General features: G+C 51.6%; 1 protein-coding gene across 3 annotated transcripts in view; it reads left to right on the top strand.

The window, feature by feature from the left end:
• The first annotated feature begins 302 nt into the window (after positions 1-302).
• TMEM63C (transmembrane protein 63C) overlaps positions 303-14,037 on the top strand; it is a 32,774-nt gene continuing 19,039 nt past the window's right edge. The window contains exon 1 of one of the 3 annotated variants that reach the window (XM_066188561.1): positions 303-397. The gene's annotated coding sequence lies outside the window, so the exon portion shown is untranslated. Of the gene's footprint in view, positions 398-465; positions 507-675; positions 726-14,037 lie in introns of those variants that run through there. The other 2 variants (XM_066188560.1, XM_066188559.1) reach the window with 2 other exon arrangements.

Below are 14,037 nucleotides of genomic sequence, written 5' to 3' on the forward strand. Positions count from 1 at the left end.
ACCCCTGCTGCCACCCCTGTCAAGCATCTGAGCAATGCTTCATCAAGGGGAGAGGTTTTGCAAATGGTGTTGAGGTCTCAAATATAGCCACCCACCTGCTCCTACCACTGTGGGAGCTGACCCCCCGTGTGCCCCACCGCCCCGGCTGATGGCCCGGAGACCTGTTCCGCTCGCCCCCGGGGCACACGCCGGGCAGCCATCCCGAGGAGCCCGAGCGCCGCGGAAGCCGCTCGGAGCGGCGGATGCGGCGGGCACAGCCTCACACCCAGAAATAGCCCGAGACGCGCAGACCCCGCACCCAGGCGTTCTGCCGCCAGCTCCCCGCCCGCTCTCCGCTCCGAGCGCCGGGGCCGCCGCCTCGCCCCCTCCTCCCCGCACGGATGCCACGGGGCGCACGGTAGGCACGGCGGCGGGGGCTGCCCGACCCCGTCTCGGGCCGGGAGCGGCTGCGGCTCCCCAGGCGGGGCCCGGAGCTCCGGCGGCGCAGGCCCCGAGGCCCAGCACCGGTGAGGCGGGGGGAGCAGCCCGAGCACCGCAGCCCGCGGACCGCGGCCTCTCCGCCGCAGCGGGGCGGGCGGAGGGCGGGGCGGCGGCGGCCCCGGGCCCTTCCCCTGCCGGTGCCGGGCCCGGGCCGGTGCCGGGCGGTCCGAGGCCACCGCGGGGAGGGGAGGAGGGAGGCGGCGGGCGCAGGGCCCGGAGCGAGCGGGGCCGGGATCCCCCAGCAGGTCAGTGCGGGGCGGGAGGACGGGAGCCGCGGTCTGGGCTGCGGAACTCGGCGGGAGCGGCAGCGGACTGGAGGCCGGGCGGGCAGCGGGGCTCCAGCGAGTGGGACTGGGGCACCCCTGGGGTGCAAGACGGACCCGGGGGCATGACCTGATGGTTGGGGTGGGGAGGAAGCGTGCGTGGGACTGACCCCGGCCCGCCCACGCCGAGCTGCGCCTGCCGGGTGCGACTGCGGCGGGGGATGCTCGCTGGGCGGGTAAGGCAGCATCTCCTCGGGCAGCCCTGGGACAGCTCGCCAGGGCCGTTCTGCGGGTCCTGGCAGGCACGGACGGGTTTGGGTCGCTGTTGTGGGAGATTTCTGGGTACTTGGCTCTGTTTAGACACTGTTTGCCCGCCTTAATTTTGGACCATGTACCGAAGTGTTTGTAACTAATGCTTGTGTCTGACTGCCTGATGGGTGGCTGAGGCCCAGCAAGGCACAGGGGCTTCCCTGGGCTGCTGGAACAAGTTGGTGGCAGAAGCAGGGAGTGAGCCCCAGCCCCTCAGTGTCCTCTCCCAGGGCACATGCACTGGCCTACGCCACTGGCCTGTGATGTGAGATATAATGTCACCCCACCGCTGTGTCATGGCATGGCTTGTGCTCAGTCTCTACGTCATTCTGGCCACAGAATCGTTCTGGGAGCTACACCTGAGGGTGTTAGATACGCTTTGTGGTGGCAGGGGCGTGGAGGGGGAACCTCTCCCCATTTCTCCCTCCAGTTTTGTTACTCTGATTTTGAACGGGCTGGTAGGGCAATCTAATGCTCTGGCCAAGCTGCCCTTGCCCAGTTTAAGACTTCATCCAGATTTGTTCATGGACAAATCTCCCTTGCTTGCTTCCCTATCCTCACTAGCCGCAGCAGTGCTGCACAGTGGGTTTGCTATTCAGAAACCTGAACAGAAGGAGTGTTTTCCAGGAGAATGAAAGAGAGAGACCTTTGTCTGACTGACAGATGTTATTTCTGCATGAACATCTCTTTCCTTTTAACTGTTTAGCCACCATCTCCAGGACTGATGTACGTGCCAGCTTTTTCCCCTTTGAGAGAGTTCACGGGGGAGCAGGGTGTGAAGGGAAAACTGGGTGGGGAAACAATGTATGAGAAAGCACTTTGCCCCATGTGGAGATTTACAATTCTGTAGGACCGGTCACGCTGCCTGTCTGAGCAAAAGAGACAACAAAATATGCCATTTGGGAGAAAAGGTGCTGTTGTATTGGTTTGCAGTATTTATTCAGAGGCAAGAGGGGATAAAGTGGGAAAAACAGGAAGCAGAAAGACTGGCTCTGATACCAAACCAGAGCCTTGGGCTCGCCACCTTCCCTGCTGCCCTGCAAAGTGGTGGTCAAGGCTGGGCAACAGATGGAGAGGGAAGCAGAAGCAGCTCCTTCAGGAAGGATTTGTCGAAAGTATCCTGGCGAAGAGCCACTGGAAAACAAATAGGTAATAAATAAAAGCAGGGAGGCCACCAGCACCCCTGCAGCCTCTGACACCATAGCACATATGGGCTTTTCTGGCTTCCCTGGGAGCTTAAACCTCTGCCTTCTTCTCATGGCTCCATCCTGGTTCCTGAAACTCCATTCCAATTCAAAGCTTTCCCTGAGGTTAACTATTTCATCTCTGGTTTGGTGGCTGCTGACAGTGGTAAGCATAGATAGGGTGGTCCTGTACAGAATAGAAATAGTGCTGCTTGCTTGGGATGCTGATCAGGGGTGTGTGTAGGCCCTTGCAGGTAAATACCATCCTCCTTCCATGCAGAGACTTCTGGCCCACGGGAACATAAGGCAGATTTCAGCACATCTTCAGAGCCTGCGTCTGCAGAACTGTAAAAGGATGAGTGTCTTTGCTTTAAAATATTCCTTGCAGGAAATACTCTCATGTTAAGAGACTTCGAGAGCTTTCCGAAAACACAAAAAGAGGGAGAAATGTTTCTAACACCCACAAGTGAATTCAACTGATATTAAACTAATCAATCACCTAAACTCCATGGCAAACATCAGTGTGCTGTGCAAATGCTGACTCCTCCACGAGTCCTACAAATACCAAAGCCTTCTACTGTTGTCACTCCTGTGTTTCTGACTTACTTTAGTTGCTGTAAATATATTTTGTGTACGTAGTCCTAAGTTTGAAGAAAACATTGACTTGCTGATGCGAAGTGCTCCGAGCAAAAGCAGGTTTGCTTTGAGATTGTTTCAGGAGAAGCAGCTCTAGTCCTAATTTCCTTCAGCTATGGCTTGGACGAATTCAGTCCCTAACCAGCTGTCAGAATAGAACTCAGAGCTTTAAAAGATCCCACTTGGCATGTACCTGCACTTTAAGGTGCCTAAATATCCTTTCAAGGCTTGTTTGAAGTTACTGCTTCAAATATGTTTGAGACTAGCAATTAGGCTGTGATCACACCTTGTTATTAGGTGGGGACAATGTCGGCAGTTTGCTCACACTATTACTGCAACAATGGGACAGAGAGAGAGCGCTGCACAGCCCTTCCCGTCGCCGGGGGCACTATTGTTGCTGGTTAATGGGTGAGAAAGGGCACGGCAAGTCCCTCTGGGTCTCTCTGCAGAGTAGCTTGGAGGGGAGCACAGATTTACCTCTCCTAGCCTGCTGCCCAGGTCCCTGTGTCACCCTCACCTAACATAATGCTGTCCTACCTCTGAGGAGCATGAACACCATTGTATAGAAGCATTTCAACACTGGAATCAGTTTTTAGTTCCAAGTAGAGTCCCCATGAGAAACTGGGGTTACCATTTTGACCAGGGAGGGGCTCCTTGCAGTCGTAGTTTGATCTTTATTTAAGATGTGTTTAAAATGGAGTACCGGAGCAGAGAGATTCAGTGCTCCTGTTCAGTGGGAGCATGTGAAAACTTTGGGTGACCTGATTCCCCCCTCCCCAGCACCAAAGTCTTGTGTCTTGTCATCTGCAGGTTTGTGGGTGAACAGAGAGAAAGGCAGGATCTGAACAAAGACAAGTTCCACTGCACCCCCAAGTGCTAAAAGGCGGCTTGTGAGAGGTGGGGAAATATGTCATCATGTAATTTTGAATTCCTCTAACAGAGATAGGAAAGTGCTCTGGCCCTGCTTCACTGGAGAACACTTTGTTATTAGCTGGGAGTTGGTGGTAGGAGCTAGCTGGGGCAGGAGGTAATGGAGGTTGAGACAATGAGCCCCTAATGTGCTGTCTTGGATGGGCAAGGGGAGAAGGAAATTCAGAGAAGCGGGGGGTGTGGGGGTTAGGGCAAACAACAGTTTTGGAAATGTAGCTGGGGAGTGGCACCCAGTTGTTGCCCAAAGTGAGCCTGTGGTATCCTGAGGCAAGGCCTGGGGGTTCTGCATTGGCCAAGCCAAGGTGACCCTGTCAGAGGAATCCTCTTGCTGTGCTACCCATGCAGCAAGGTGGTCCACACTAAGACGACACACCAGGGAAGTGGCACAGGCTGAGGTGCTGAGATCCTTTGAGGGCTGGCAAGCTGGGGGGTGACTCTTGAGGCATGGAAGTGGCTGGCCGTGAACCACGGGCACCTGTGCAGCTAGGATCCCAGCCAGCATTGGGACAACCTCTAGTAACGCAGGGACACACCTGGCTAGAGGATCTGGTTCCAGCAGCAGGTTGGGGTGGTCTTCTTGGCACGGCTGTGGTTTGGAGCAGAATGTGCATACTTTGAGTTATTCAAAACCTGCCTGGACATGGTCCTGAGGAGCCTCTTCTGGCTGACACTACTTTGAGGAGAGACTACATGACCTCCCTTCAGCCTCAATGCTTCTGAGTTTATTTTGTCTTCTGGCAAAATCAGTCCCCATGGGGTAATTCCCAAGGCAGCATTAGAGAAATGACCTCTGAGGTTGGCCTAGCTTCCCTTTGTCTGCAAGCAGTATTCTGGAGGTCTCTACAAGGCTAGGTGGCTGCCAGGGCTTGCAGCTCCAGGCTGGGGACATGCACTGTTCATTGTGTTTCTGGGCTGCTTTTCTCAGGGAGGGTGGAACTATGTGGAAGTATAATGGCAAAGAGGATGGAAAAATGAACCAGATTTTATAGACTTCAGAGTAAACGTGGTCTGTGCCTTGTTTGGCTCTTGCCCTGCTGCTAAATAGGATGGATTAATTAAACTGAGGACTTAAGTTAATGATCAGAAAGCCATGACCTAAGTACCTGTTTTTAATCTTGCTGTGTTTGTTCTTCTGCTCTTTTCCTAAGGACAAGTTGATTCTCAGTGATGGGCATGATGTAATGCTTAGGGCTGAGCAGGAGGCTACACTGGGCTTAAGTGAGTGGGTTTATAGCTAAAATATGTTTTTTTAGATACTTAATATTTAGACTTCTTGCATTACAAAATGGTGTGTGATGGATTTCTTATTAGATAACACTTAATTACTTATTATAAATTTGGTCCAGCTGTATTTCAATGGAAAATGCAGTCCAATTGAAAATACAGAATGTGAGCATTTAAAAGGTGATTTGTGGTTGGTTAAATAAAACTGCTTAAAATGCATGAGTCCACAAAAGAAAAGAGAATAAGTTTATGATGACGTTATTTATATATGTAATGAATTTAACAATACCGTATGCTATGCTATATTGTATTGTTATAATACCAAATGATAGGAACAAAATTTTGTTCTAGGAGATACAAAATATAGCCAGTGATATAACCTGATTATTTTTCAGCATTTAAGAATTCAGAAGTAGTAGGGATTATCTTCTCACAGTTCATCTTCGTTAGGCTTCGAAAGGGAACCAGGTTTTCCTGGATTAACCTGCAGTAATTCTTCAGAACTTTCACTAAGCTAGTCCGTGCACTAAGTTAATGGGAACATGTTTTCCCCTCTACTTTCAAAAAAGGTTTTTGCTGTCAGAGCCACTTTTGCAGTTCATCAGGCTTTAGCTCCAGGTTCTCAGCCACTGAGTAAATCTGGCAACAAGGATATATTGCATGAATTTCTGTTTTTCACTGATGAGAAGGATATGAGGTCTTATCATGTAGGTTTTAATAATTTCCAGTTTTAAATTGGCTGTCTTTTTAATTTAAAAAGTTTTTAGTTCAGACAAAATCTGATTACTTTTCAGTCAGGTGTATGTTTCCAAGAGCCATAATTCTTTTATTTGTTCTGGTTCCAAGTCCTCTTTATTGCTTTTTCCTTTCATATTACTGCTGCTAATCTTCCCATCAAGCAGTTTCATTTGATTTTTCTGTTCGGAGGTTTTCACCAAGCTTAATTTTCTTTTATCCAAGTTTTTAATTTCTCATGTTTTCTTCCATAAAATGTCATCAATTTCTTCCTTCTTTAAAAACAAAGAAACCCTCAACAAAGGGAATATTGATAATAATTGTGGTAGTCGCTGTGTAACCTCCTGAGAACTGTGCATTTTAAAGACTTCCATGTTTTGTTCAGTCATTTCAGGAGTCAGAGGATGGATGTCTTTGCAAATACAGTCCTCTGATATCCTACACTTTGGGCTGGAAAAAGCTAACTGTGGAAAACTTTGTAACTGAACTTAGAGAAACTATGACCATGCCCTATGTCTTGTCTTAGGTACATGAGTACATTTTGATGACTTTAGCTTTATGTCTGCTCCAGGTTTCAGGATTCCTTCATCCTGACAGCTGTGTCTGAAGGACCAGCTGTTTGTTTGAACAGTCCCTGCACAGAGTTAAACTCCAGGGGTTTCTTTCCCTCCATAATGAGAAGGTAAATTTCCAGCCCTCTTAAAAGGCATGTTGCAGTTTGTTTCAGCAGAGAAGAGATGTCACTTCACATTTCTTTGGGTCTTGTTTTTTTTGCTTTTGGGGGGTGTTGGGGGGGACTTAGTGGGGTTTTTTTGTTGTTTTTGTTTTCGTTGAGTTTTTTGTTTTGGTTTGGTTTCAGGTTTTTGTTTTGGTTTCTAGGGAGGATTGGGTTTGGTTTATGTCGTTGTTTTGGGTTTTGTTTGTTTTGTTTTTGTTTTATAGAAAATATCCTGAAGGCAGCATAAATTTCTGTACACGTGTAGCCTTAAAAGTCCAAGCTGGGAGCGATACTCGGGAGTATCCATCCAACTCCCCATCTGCCCATGGGAGCCCTCTGTGCCAGTGCTGTGTCCTCTCCATCCCCTGGGGCAGGAGAAGAGCTGCACAAGCATTTGATGGGACCCTGCTGACCCTTGGCTCCAGTCCTGCTCTCTGTGCTGCAGGCTGGTGCACTCCCTGAGCACCCTGAGGAAAGCTGTGTTCCTCAGAGCTCACCTTGTTTGAGAGGTAGAAAGCAGGGAGTGTTTGTGTCAGCAGAACAGTGCTAGGCTGGGTAGTTGGGGTTTTGTGGCCATGCCCTGTGCTTAGCACAGCAGCAGCAGCACTGTGGGAGCTCTTGGGTTCAGTCTGGTCCCGCAGCTCATTTAGCACTGGGTCTCTCCGTCACGTGGTGAGCATTAGGAGGAGCCTTTCAGTGTCCTTCTGTGGCTTCTCACACCTGGCTTTTGTTACTTATTGGTCCCCTCCCCCCAGCATGACATTCATGTTCCCTGTGTTAGAGCTGTGCTGCCAGGAGGAGCATGGAAAGCAGCTTGGCAGGGTATGGAGACCAGTGTGTCCTGCAGGTATCTGTGTATTCCCAGGGAAAAAGCAACAGTGCGGGATTCAGCTTCACTTAAATGTTGGTGGACACCCCTCTGGGTTGCCTGTTCAGGGATCTGCTCACCCTCCCAGAGCTGTGGTGGGCACAAGCATGTTGGGATGAGCCAGAATCTCCATAGCATCTGTGGTTGCACAGATTTTTGTCTCTAGTGAGTGCAGGTGTGCTGCTGGCAATAGTGAAGCAGAGGGGTATTTTGCTGCATGATGTGCCCATGCTTTACTGGAAGTGCTGGTTGTCCTAGGGAGCCGGTCTGGGAGGTGGCAGCTGTGCTGAGGTCTCATGCATTTGCACCTTGCATTTTCCCAAACTGGCTAGAGATGTTTCCAGGTGGGGAGATGCCTCCCAGAGCAGGGACAGCAGCTATGAAGCACAGTGAGCACCAAACTGCCCCTTACATCAGTCACATAATTGATGGGGAAGTGGAGACCCTCACTCATTTAATAAATGTCTTGCTGGTGCTGCAGAGGCCGAATGTGGGATCAGGTTTTCGGGATGCTCAGCACAGAGCCACAGTACACAGTGGCAAGTTGGGATGTGCTGGGTGGGGATGCAGGGAGGGAGAACAGCATAAGGAGGGAGCCAGGCATAAAGCAGGAACCTTGTCTGGGCCTGGGCCAGGATACCCAGCCATTCCACAAACACCTCTATGTCAATGCTGCATCCCCAAACATCTCTTCCAAAATGGACACAGAGCCTGTCTGATTCCTAATTGTGGCAGGGCCTCAGTACCTGCTGGGCTGGGGAGAGGCTTGCAGTGGCTCTTGCTGGGACACTGATCCCTGCAGGCTGGGGGGGATCAGAGAGAGAGATACCATCTTGCTGACACTGGGTCCCCAAATCTCTTCAGCCAGCTGTATGCTGGCTCTGCTGTACCAAAACCGCCCTGGAAGGACAAGGAGGCATTAACTTGGTGAGGTTTGTTTTGCAGCCATCTTCTGCAGTGCCTCATGTTTAATTTCCCATTCTTTTCTGTTTCAAGTGAGCAATATTTATGTGGAGGGCAGGGGGTGGCTGCCTGAGGACCCTGTGCTACTGGCAAACTGGGCAAATCAGCACAGGGGCTGCCAGCCCCTCCCTGAGCTGGCTGTGTGGCCCTGTGTGCATGGAAGGTGGGCTTGTGAAGAGAAGCCAGGGCCAACCTCTCTGCCTTCTCTCCCATTTTCCCCCTGATCCTAGACAGCCCTTTTCCAAGGCTGAATTGCCCATGAAGCATCTCTGATGCTGCCTTTTGGATGCAGCATGTTTGAAAGGATGCAACCCCCCCCAGCAAACCTGCCAGGCTGGGCTGGCAGCCCCTATGCAGTGTTGTGTACTCTTGCAGTGGAAAAATCTTGCAGGTCGCTCTGTGACCACCCCGCTGCCAAATCTGCCATCTGTCTCACATCCTCTGGGCGAAGCTGTGCCTCCCAGCGCACAGCTTCTCTTCTCCAAGTGCCTTGTCCCTTTCCCAGCCCCGCTGCTGTACATGTCCAGATGTGACACTTCCTTCTCTGCCTAAAGGGAAAAAACCATTTCTTGTGTTTTTCTCCATCACGTCAGTCACTCCCAACACCCCTTGCGCTGGTGTGGGCCGCTGCTGGCCGGTGGGTATAGGCAGAATGGGCCAGGACAGCAGCACAGGAGGTGCAGGCAGTGCCAGCCTGCAGCAGGGGCACAACAGTCTGTTTGCTGACCATCTGTGTCCCATTCCTTCCCTGTGCTGGGCCACCTGCCTGTGATAGGTGTGAATTGAGGGGGGGAATCATGAACCCCAGTTCTTGTCCCAAAAGTCCTATGATTTCCTTCTTATCTCTGGTGCTCCAGGGCCATTTGACTCTCCAGATATTTTCCTTGGAGGAGATGAGAGCAGGCTGGTGTGATGGGTGTGATGGGCTGCCTGCTCTGCTCTGCTTGGCTCTGCTGTGCCCTGCAGCAGGTACATCACTGTAGCTGTGCTTGGGCGTTGTGGGCAAGAGGAATTCCTGGGGATGATGCAAGTGATGGGGACAAGACTTGTCACCATCCGTGAGCACTTGTCACACTGGAAGGAGGTCAAAACAGTTGTGCTTTGCAGAGTGACATGTCTGCAGCTCCACATGTGCCTGGGAGAGCTGCCTTCCTTCCTGGCTGCAGCAGCAGCTTTCCTCTCCTCTCCCCCAAAAGCTGCAGAGACAACTGGATGAGTACCCCAGAGACTGGAGGAGAGTGACTATCTACTCCCTCCACTTCCCCAGTGAAAAGAAGCTCCAGGATTGCCCTGCATGGTGTACCCCATCAAAAGCTTTCCCTTCCCTTTGATGTGCTGTTGACTCAAACTAGTGTGCTGAGTGCTAATCCCTCTGGCAGAGTTGGATACAACCAGCATGGCTGGATGTGACTAGCACAGTGGCTGCTGGGGCCATCCCCACTTGTGTAACCCACTGCTGCCAGCTCCCGTGCTCCCAGGGCAGCGTGATTCATCCCAGTCATATGGTGAAACCCAAATCTGCTCAGAAGCTGGGCAGAGGTGGGAGGAAAGCCTTGTCAAGGCCAGGATTTGTGAGCAGTTATGCCTATGGGCTCCTGCTGCAGTCCAAACCTCACTCTGCTCTTGGCACCAAGCACAGGCAATAAAAATGTTCTAGCTTTTAGATTCTGCTCTAGATTTTAGATGCTGTAAAACCATATTTTGTGTGTGTATATATGTAGTGCTCTCAGTAAGAAGCTTCTCTGCTTGCAGAGAGGGGAGCAGGGCAGGGCAGGAGTGTTTCTTTGCTTCTGCAGCAGACTCAACTGTGGAGGATGTTGTGTCTGCTTGACGATGGGGAGGGGTGAAGGGTGGACAGGCTGGTGGCAGCCAGGCACCAGGCCATCCCCCAGAGCAGTGTGGAGGAAGGTGCACGTATGGACCCAGAAGAAGGGGACCAACAGGGTAACCACAGCACTGCCCATTGGCCCCTAGGAAGCTGTAGGATGAGGGTGCTTGGTGGAAGGGTGCTCCCGGGTCCTTGTCAGGCAGCAGCAGGCTGGAATGGAGCAGAGCTGCGTGCCAGGCCTTGGTAGCCCACCATGTCTGCTCACTCCACACTGCGCAGCAGGCTGATGGGCATCAGCTGTGAGGAGGGCTGGCTGGAGCTCAGCAGCCGAGAGCAGCTGCACAAGGGCTTGAAGTGTGCCTGCTTTCTCCACCAACTCAGCAGTGAGATCCCTGCCACCCCCAGGTGTGTCATGCTGTCCTGGCCAGGCAGGACACTGGGGTGCAAAGCCACCAGAATTGGTGGCCCAACCACTGTGATGCTGGGCTTCCCAGTCTGCATCCCTTTCATGCACGACCCAGCTTCTCTCCTTGCCAGTCTCCTTCCCTCTGCCCTCAGCTGGAGTTCCCTCAGGTGGACGGCTCTGGCTGGGCTGGCTGCTCCCACGGCTAACAGTCTCTGCAGCAGGTGGCTTTATAAAAGGCATCAGATAAACTTCCCACTCTCTGCCTCCCACAGCTCCCTGCACCCCAAACAGTGGAAGAGACTTGGGGAAGAAAGAGCTGCCTTTTCCCTATTTCCATCCTGTCTTATTCCCCATCTCCAGAAACCAAAGTGCACCTGGCACCTTGTGGCTTTGTGAAAGATACCTGTGACTCATGGTGGCAACTTCAGTCTGGGCCCTGACCAAGGCACAGCTACTCCTGGTTTCTGTACAGGTTTCCACAAGGCAGTGTTTTTCCCAGTAAATGTGGCAGTTTTCTTCACAAAGACATTAAAATCCTCTTTGTGAACACTGTAACCTGGGTGGCAGAAGAAGCAATCTGTCTGTAATTGCCTGACATCCTACCACAGTTGCAGCCTTGCTGAGAGGTGATCTTTTTCCTTGGTCTTCAATGCCAAATGGGAGCTGCCTCTGCAAAGCAGGCTCTGCATGGGGGCACATGCTGTGGCCTTGGAGCTGGCAGGCAATGAGGAACCCAGAGATGCCTTTTGCAGAGAAGTTCAAGCCCTTCCCTAGGTCCAGCTGCTGCCATGGCCTGTGGCATGGCAGACAGGCAGTAGGGGCTGGGAGTTGTTCTCATGTGCATGTATCATCATTATTTAATGGCAAGTGCAGGGATTACTCTGGGGACCATGAACAGCATGCAGCAGCCCAGCTTGGAGCAGGGATCTGATGGTACCAGGGTGTCTCTGTAGTGTTGTCCTGAAATACTGTTTTTCTGAATGGACAGACTTTTGTGTGTGTATATGTATAGGTTAACTGAGAACCCTGGGATGATACCTTTCCCACATGTGAACTCCCTGGGTCTCCATTCCCTGAAGTCAACCCTGGCTTTGTCATAGTATCTTACAAAAGTTTGGGTTGAAAAGGACTTATAAATGTCTTCTAGTCCAATGCTCCTGCAATGAGCATGGACATCTTCAGCTTGACGAGGTTGCCCATGGCCCTGTCCAACCTGACCTTGAATGTTTCCAGGGACGAGGCATCTGCCACCTATGTGGGCAACTTGTGCCAGTGTTTCACTATCCTCAACCTAGAAAATATCTTTCTTATATCTGGTTTGAATCTTCCCTCTTTTAGTTTATGATTATGTCACTACAAGGTCTATTAAAAAGTCTGTTCCCATCTTTATTATAAGTCCCCTTTCCCATCTCTCTGTTCCCAGCCATCATCTACCAGCAGCCCAGCAGCACCCCACTCTCTGCTTGGATTGGTCATGGTCCAGGTAATCCTTTGTGCTGAAGAGTGTTGATTTAAGTTTTATCAGAGGACAAAGGTGCATGATACTCTGGGGAGCTAGCAGCCCCATTAGCTCATGTTTGCTTGGTGCACTGCACACACAGAGTGTGGTGTGAGGGGCTGTGTGCACAGCAGGAGAGCGAAATGCGAACCAAATGTGGGTTAGAGCCAACCTGCACTGGCAGCTTAGTCAAATGTGGCAAAAAAGGCTGGGGGTGGAATAAATAAATTCCGCTCCGATTCTTCCTTCCCGATCTCACTGTGCTGGCTCCAACAGCCGCTGGCTCGCACGTGTGGAGGAGGCTGGAGAAGAGCTGCTCTCTGCACAGCATCTCCCACGCACTGGCCCAAACAAATCTCCCTGGCTGTAGATACCACTGTAAGCACTGTTTGCTCTCAGTTGCCAGGGGTTTGGCTTTTTTCTGCCAAGGAGCACTCCAGCAAGTCAGCATTAATCTGCTTGGTCCACAGCATACCGGCAGGAGAAGGGGCTTATGCAGGTGGCTGTTTGGAAGGCCACAACCATTGTCCTGCAGAGAGTCCCAGGGGGACTGGGATGCCTTCTCATTCAGAAACTTAATGGAACTTAGTCTGTCCAAGTGCCAAAAACCTGCCCTGCATGGTGGTGCTGGGGGAGAAGGGTAGGGGAGGGAGCTGTGGGTGATGTGGCAGCCACCACAGGGACACATAGCAGAGGAGGGGTATGTATTGGTTACAGGTGAGTCCCTGGGGCAGCATGACCCTGTATAGGGTTTCCTGAAGGTAGTGGCAACCTGCCAATCCTGAGTGCAGAAAAATTTGCTTCGCTCCCCAAAATGGGGTCAGTCTCAGCCTCCTAGTGGGTTATGTTATTTAGATGAACAGTGTTGGCAGGGCAGGTTGGGAATGGGGAGGCATTGGGGGTAGGAGCAGCAGTGCCAAAGGCAGGCTCACCACTGAGGGGTGGGACCTCGCTGTGGGGTTTGCATCCCCAGGGCTTGGGTGGGCTCACAGGTTGGCTCTTTCCCCAGCCTTCCTACCCTGGCTGGCAGTGAGCCTGGCTTTGTACTCCTCAGTGAGAGAGTACTGCCAGAGCTTACTGGAAGGGAAAATGAAGTTTATCTATACCATTTTTAAGCAGGTTTTTCTTAAGCTGTCATGCACTCACATTCATTTTCTCATTGAGTGGTGGGTATGGGTGTGAGATGGAGTAGGATCAATGAAACATGAGTCCTCCTGACCTCTCCGAATGATCACGTCTTTGTTGGCAATGAGAAAAATAATATTTGAGCAGGTGTTTCTTACCTGTTAGGGATTATCTGTTGCTGCAGAGTGGTCCTTTGCCTCCAAACCTTACTAACCCCAGCTTCCATAGCCAACAAGCCATGTTGCTGCTTGTGGTATGGTCCTCCTTGTTTGAAAGATGCATCTGATTTGCAGCAAGCTAACAGAACAGGCTGGTGTATGTCCCATGTCCCGCTGGTGATAGGATGGGGTCTTCTGCTGATGGGTTGTCTGTCTCGTACCCTGACAGGGTGTGGGCACAGCATTCACACCAGTGTCAATGAGCCTTGCCCAGGGATGCTGCTGCCCCACAGGTGCTCACCTCTCAGACCATGAGCAGCCAGATCCTCTCTTTGCTTTTTGGACCTCAAGGCCATTAATCTTAAGAGGGAAGATTGAAGGGAGTGCCAGGGAGGAATGCCTTGGACCTCTGTGGGGTTTGGAGGGCTGTGTCTCTGGTCCCATCCCCTCTGTGCTCATACCTCTTGGGACAGATGTGGCCCATGGTGTGCCTGTTCTCCCATGTACCAAGCTACAGGAATGGAGAGGTCACCATGCCCTGTGGTGCCAAAACTGCCGGGATGTGTGTTAAGCTCAGCACAGGCTGTTGATGAGCCTTTTCCCATCCTGAGGTACTTGGTTAGCCATACTGAGTAAGTGGCAGTGGCTCGGGTTTCCTGCCCTCCCTGTCACTGCAGTCCTGCAAGGTCGGTCACTGCAGTCCTGCAGTGTG

This window comes from Chamaea fasciata, unplaced genomic scaffold (assembly GCF_029207755.1).
Source record: "Chamaea fasciata isolate MVZ Bird 193981 ecotype frontalis unplaced genomic scaffold, bChaFas1.0.hap1 SCAF_7, whole genome shotgun sequence".
In the NCBI taxonomy this organism is placed as follows: Eukaryota; Metazoa; Chordata; class Aves; order Passeriformes; family Sylviidae; genus Chamaea; species Chamaea fasciata.